The following is a 6790-nucleotide window of genomic DNA, read 5'->3' on the forward strand; positions in this document are numbered from 1 at the left end:
TTGACACTCAGCCTTCTTTATGGTCCAACATTCACACTGTTACATGACTATCGGAAAAACCATAGCTTTGACTGTATGGACCTTTGTCAACAAAGTGATGCCTTTGATTTTTAAATACTTGGCCATAAAAAGATTGAAATCTTGTCATATGCAACGACATGGATGGACTTGAGCATGTTATGCTAAGTGTAATAAGTCAGAAAGATCATATGATTTCTAACTTCTTTATAAACCAATGTAAAATCTCACCAAACACAAGAGTAACAACCCAAATGCTTACTTGGTCACAGGATCAAGGTTAAATCTGGGATCTCTAGGAGATGTATTTAAGAAACTCATCAACTAAAAAGTAAGGATGGATGCACAAACAAACTACTAAGAGTGAAGAGCCTGGCAGGTAGAATGGGATATTAATAATGCAAACAAACCATTCCTGATTCATAAGTAATAAGAATAGATAGTTCACAACAGGCAGGGGACTGAGGTGGTGAACTAGCTTGGGTAGTGAACATTTGTCTCTTTGGCCCTGATCTGCTCCCTATATGTAGCTTGCTTACAAATCAATACCCTTAATTTAAACCTTCCCCTGAAGTCTAAGTTTAAATTATACTTTCCAACTAAAAGTTTAATTATTTTATTTTTAGCTATGAGAGTTAAAAATCAACTGCTTCTTTTGATCCTAGAGGTCTCTAAACATGTGGACCCTCTCCATACTTTTCATTCCTATTTGCTTTCTAATTGGCTAATTATTTTTTGCACTCAACTTTTACTTATATTACTTGCCACCCACAGCCAACATAACTTCTCATACTTTTGAACTGTGATTTCTGAATTATTGTAACTATCCAAATTAATTCTTTAAGATAATCATCAGAACCACAAATTCCTACAGATGGGTTATAAAATTATTTCTGCCAATAACATGGAAGGATTTTCCAAGCGGTGCTAGTGGTAAAGAACACACCTGTCAATGCATGAGACATAAGAGACCAGGGTGTGATCCCTGGGTCAGGAAGGTTCCCTAGAGGAGGCCATGGCAACCCCCTCCAATATTCTTGTCTGGAGAATCCCATGGTCAGAGCAGAAGACATCTACATGGCATTTATATATCTTTCAAGTAGGACTATTAGCCAGTGTGTCTCAGGGTCTGAGGACTAAATGGAGACATGCATGGCCACATTTGGTCTAGAACTTGGCCCATTAAGATACTCTGAAAAAAAGAGGTAAAATTTTTGACAGGCCGTGTTGACTACCTTGAAAGAATTCAAGCTTGAAATGGTGCACAGGTCTGTGTTTGCAACATCTTCACAAATTGGTGATAGTATGGTTCAAGGACACATTGGCTAATAGTCCATAGGGTTGCACAGAGTTGGACACGACTGAAATGAATTAGCATGCACACAATATCATGGCTTGCCATATCTTTAATTTTTAACACCAATTTTCTTGGTGCCCAGTGCCCACTTCTTAAGATAATCCTATAAATGTCTGCACCAGCACAGTAATGTCTGGTCTGCATGTTTTCACATGGGAATTTACATTCACAGGCTCTCCAAAAATCATGAGCATTGCTGTCAATGGAGGGGGAATAGAAAGTGGACACTTGTGGCTTGGAACTTAAGTGACTCCTTCTAGGAAGTAGATGGCATCATTCCACTCAGCAGAACAGCATCATTCCACGCATTATCAGGGAGTGCAGTCCTATAATACGCCCACAGAAGGAGAACCCAAAAGAGTAGTGAATGAACATAATGATCACAAAACCCTCTTCAACAGTTTCCTACACTATAATCAAAAAATTTTTTTCTAAGATATACATTCTATATGTTACCTGAACCATACTATCACCAATTTATGAAGATGTTGCAAACACAGACCTGTGCACCATTTCAAGCTTGAATTCTTTCAAGGTAGTCAACACGGCCTGTCAAAAATTTTACCTCTTTTTTTCAGAGTATCCTAATGGACCAAGTTCTAGACCAAATGTGGCCATGCATGTCTCCATTTAGTCCTCAGACTCTGAGACACACTGGCTAATAGTCCTACTTGAAAGATATATAAATGCCATGTAGATGTCTTCTGCTGTAATGTTTCTAGAAATAAAAGAAACTGCAGAGAAGTTCTCTTGGGAAAAAAAAAAAAAACCCTCTTTATGTCAGATATATGAGAGGAATATTTCTGACTGCTCTGTATGAATGTCTTAAAATATTATATTTCTGTTTCTCTAAAGTGCTTGCCACTCAAAGTAGTATTAAAATAAGATCAAGCTGCCTGTGAAAATGATCCATATTGTAAGAAATATTCCAATCTATTCCAGATATAACTGAACAATTTCAGTTTATGGTAATACCTAGTGAAAGAGGAACAGACTCTAACCTACAGAATCTGGGCTCAGGCAATATATTGTTTATATAAAGACAAAAATCACTTGACATTTCAGTTTAATAGTGTTCTCCTAAGTTCTGTTGTTATAGTGTTTCCCTGAAATTTTTATTTAGGGGCCCTGTTGCCAACATTAAAATATAGATTTTTCTTCCCAACTATTCATTTTCTAAAATATTGTTAGTCCCACAATAAAAATGGCCTCAATGTAGCAAGATGCCATTGTACTTTAGGTGGGGTAGATCCTGCTCAATTTCTACAAAATAAATTACTTTATCTATTCCAGTTTCTAAACAACTTTGCAGAAGAAATATTTGAATTCATCAATTTTAGAGAGACATTGAATCATCCTTCAAGCAATATATGATGACATTTTGAGCACAAATATCAAGATTATTATTTTTAAAATTAAATATTACCTGAGTGTTTAAAGTGGCTGAGGAGCATATTAATATTAAATATTATTTCTGACATTTAAAAAGGTCAAATATGCTGCTGTTATACAAAAACTATTAGGAGAAACATCAAATTATTATAATCATTCTAAACACTAATTTGGTTCAAAAGTTAACATTTTGAGAGTTTAGACTCAATATTTCTTCTCCATGAAGGTCAACATAATTTCCCTGTTCAAGTTTCATCTAAAAAAAATTCACTCAACCTAAAAACACTAATTTGATATCAACATTGACTTTCACTTTAATTCCTAGTGAACATTTTAATATTTCCTAGCTGACTACTGTTGCAAGGGTTGGGGGTGTAATTTTTTTCAGTAACTTTTCATCTTTCATCTAACTCTTCTCCAAAACATAATCTTTGAGCACCAAATGTAGCTGTACAAACTATGAGGTTGAGAAGTAGGTTTACTTCTTTGTAACTGAAAGAACAAAGTCTACTCCACTATTCACCAGTGACTGAATAGAGGACTAGACCTTGGGAAAAAAAAAAAAAAGTTTTGCTTTCAAGAATGAGCTACCTAAGATTTCAAACTCATTCTACTTATGGACATTCACAGAATAGAATGTCTTTTGAATTGAAGCAACAATCACAGGGCCAAGGAGACTTTGGATGGACTTCCTGTATCTTTGTTTTCTCTTCTGTACAAATATTGAATCAATAGTTGCCTTACTGCTTACTTATTTCTTACTTCATTCTCTAGTTTTTGTAAATTCTCACTTTCTTTACTTACTCAGTTTAGTTCTCAGGAAGAAATTTTTCAATTGTGGTAGAGCACACCATTAGGAGGACTTTATATCTCTAAGGTCTTTAAAATTTTACCTGTGACCAACTGCATTTCAGGACAGATAAACCAGAGGAACAGGATAGTTTATATATAGACACATCTTTCCTTTACATGTCTTCTTTTTCCATTCTAATTTGTTTCTTTAAATAATGACTTTGGTTTTGAGGTGTTTCCAGAACTATTAGTAAAATTATTGATTTTCAGTGAAGTAATAACTTGTGTTGTTCAGTTAATAAGTTGTATCCGACTCTTTGCGATTCCATAGGTTGCAGTATGCCAGGCTTTCATGTCCTTTACTATCTCCCGGAGTTTGCTCAAACTCATATCCATTGAGTCCATGGTGTCATCCAACCATCTCATCCTCTGTCACCCTCTTCTCTTCCTGCCCTCATTTTTTCCCAGCATCAAGTTTTTTTCCAATGAGTTGACTTTTTCCATCAGGTGGTCAAAGTATTGGGGCTTCACCTTTAGCATCAGTACTTCCAATAAATATTCAAGGTTGATTTCCTTCAGGATTTACTGGTTTTTATCTTTTTGCTATCTAAGGGACTCTCAAGAGTCTTATGTATTCTTGAAAATGTATAATTTTTTGACTTTTTTAAATTTCACCTTATTTTGACACCTGATAGAGAACGTCATAAGCTCTTATATATAACAAAAAGGGGCATCTCCAACAAATCACACATATCATTCAAAGTCAGATAGCCAGTAAATGTCCAAACTAAATCTGGAACAGAAATCATAAAACACTATCCTTAGGAATGAATATTTTAAATTTTACATAACATCTTTTTCTAGTCATCTTGGATTCAAGTATCAGTAAATTCAACTAGGCTGCAGAACAAGCACTCAGAACCATTTCACAATAGATAAATAAACTGAGAATATCTACAGATCTTGAGACTGTTCTGCTGCTAGAATGGACTAGTCAAAATGTTTTGTTTTTGTTTCCCATGAACAGAAAAAGGATAGGTGCTCTTACCTCCACATATCATTGTATTACTTTTACACTTTTTAGAAACTCACAAAAATGGAATAGAGGCTTCTCCATGACCCTGATTCATCATTTATAGGTATATTATCTTCAAGTGGTGATATATACAATATGATGTCATGAAAAAACTTTGCTACTAAAATATCACTTTTTGTGTAGTTCCTAATAGCCTTCTAAGTTCCTGTATTTCCAGAATTCCTGCAGGTTAATTTTACTTCCTTTTGCCCTTTATTATGTAATTTCAAAACCTCTTTTCCCTCTTTAATATGGCTCATTCTTGGTCACTCAGATCATTATATTGTGCATGTGTGATCTTCAGTAATTTAAGCCTTTATTTCTTCATCTATAAAATGGGGATTGTAATTATACAAACATATAGTGCTCAAGATAACATTTGGAACCTACTAATACTTTTTAAACTAGATTACATTATTCTTATTATATACAGTTTCAGACTTGTTATTTTGACTTTGAAACTCCACGTATATATTTGAATTATGTTCTATGGCCCAGAAGATTTACCATAAGAAGCCAAGTGTCACACTTTACCCATGGCTCAGTCTGAAAGAAGGGGAGACTCTTCTATCAGGGGTAGTAGACTCAAATACCCTTGAGCTTTCTGATTAACTGGAGACAAATATTATGCATTTTTCAAAACATCGTCCTTAATGTTTCAACCTTTTTGAAAACAAGTATTCTCAGAGTCTATCTGTAGTTCATTCACATGTATATTTTTCTGCTTTTCTATAACCAATATTAAGCCTACTGAAAGTAAATACATTTGTTTTTCTGAATGTGCCTGCAGCAGCAGTCTTCTCAGCGTGAATTGCATATTCAAGTTTCCTGCTGCTTTCAATCCATCTAGGATTAACCAGAATTTACCTGTTTACAATAAATGGGGTGGATATTGGTTATTTGATCAAAGACAGTCCTCAGGCTTTATAGTTTCTTCTATTGTTGAAATTTAATGTCATTTAACCTCTGAGAGTGGAGCACAAGCTTTCTTCTAGACCAGATTTTTCTAATTTGTAGAGGAAGACTTTTGAATGAAATGGAGCTGTAAGGCTGGTTTTTATTTGTTTTGGCTCAAAATGTTTGTGTTTTTATATCACTTGCTTGCCCTGGGGTGCCACAGAATGGGTGATTTTTATAGATCAGAAAAATAAATCAGTCAATATGAGAATTTATTGGTCTGTATTTGCTATAAGTATTACAAATCTCTTTTCTCCTGGGACATCTTCTACAAACTCAGTTAATAAAAGAAAAGCCCTTGTAGTGTTTTAAGTCATGGTTATACTAAAGATGAATAAGTAAACCCCAAAACTTTACATCAGTCTTATTACAAAACAAGCGGGAGGGGAATGAACAGTGTTTGGAGACTAAAGCGCTAATAGCAAGGCTCATACAGTCTTTACTAGTGTGTTATGTTTGTGATTGTCATTAATGTTTTTAGTATGTTATGGTAACAAGATTTTCTCAATCTGTAATGTCTTTGCATTAATGGAGGGATCTAGAAGGTTATATTCCTGAAGTAGGAAATGGCAACCCACTCCAGTATTCCTCCTTGGAAAAATCCATGGATCAAGGAGCCTGGTGGGCTATAGTCTATGGTGTCACAAAGAGTCAGACATGACTGAACACATGCATGCGCATAGGAAGTTATACATTTGAGAGACTAGAAAAGGAGAAAGGAAAGAAAAATGGGAAGGAAAAGGCATGATTATATAATAAAAAGGAAAAACAGAGTAGATGACTTTATAAACACTTACTATAATACACAACATTTCCCTTTTTAAAAGTCTAAATAAATATTTGACTAAAGATATTTAGGTCAAGAATAAAATACAACACTGCTTTGTATTAATGCTTAAAATAGTCATTTCAGTCGTGTCTGACTATGTGCAACCCCATAGACAGCAGCCCACCAGGCTCCCTCACCCGTGGGATTCTCCAGGCAAGAACACTGGAATGGGTTGCCATTTCCTTCTCGAATCACCAGATGCTCTATCCATTTTAATTAAAAGGCATTTCATTATTTAAGTGTATAAATAATTTTATATAAGTATATAGAAATTAAATTTTATAAGTATATTAGTATATATACTTACATTTTATTTAAGTATATAAATAATGAAATGCCTTTTAATTAAAATGGATAGAGCATCTGGTGA

Source organism: Oryx dammah, unplaced genomic scaffold (assembly GCF_014754425.2).
Source record: "Oryx dammah isolate SB20612 unplaced genomic scaffold, SCBI_Odam_1.1 HiC_scaffold_3, whole genome shotgun sequence".
Classification (NCBI taxonomy): Eukaryota; Metazoa; Chordata; class Mammalia; order Artiodactyla; family Bovidae; genus Oryx; species Oryx dammah.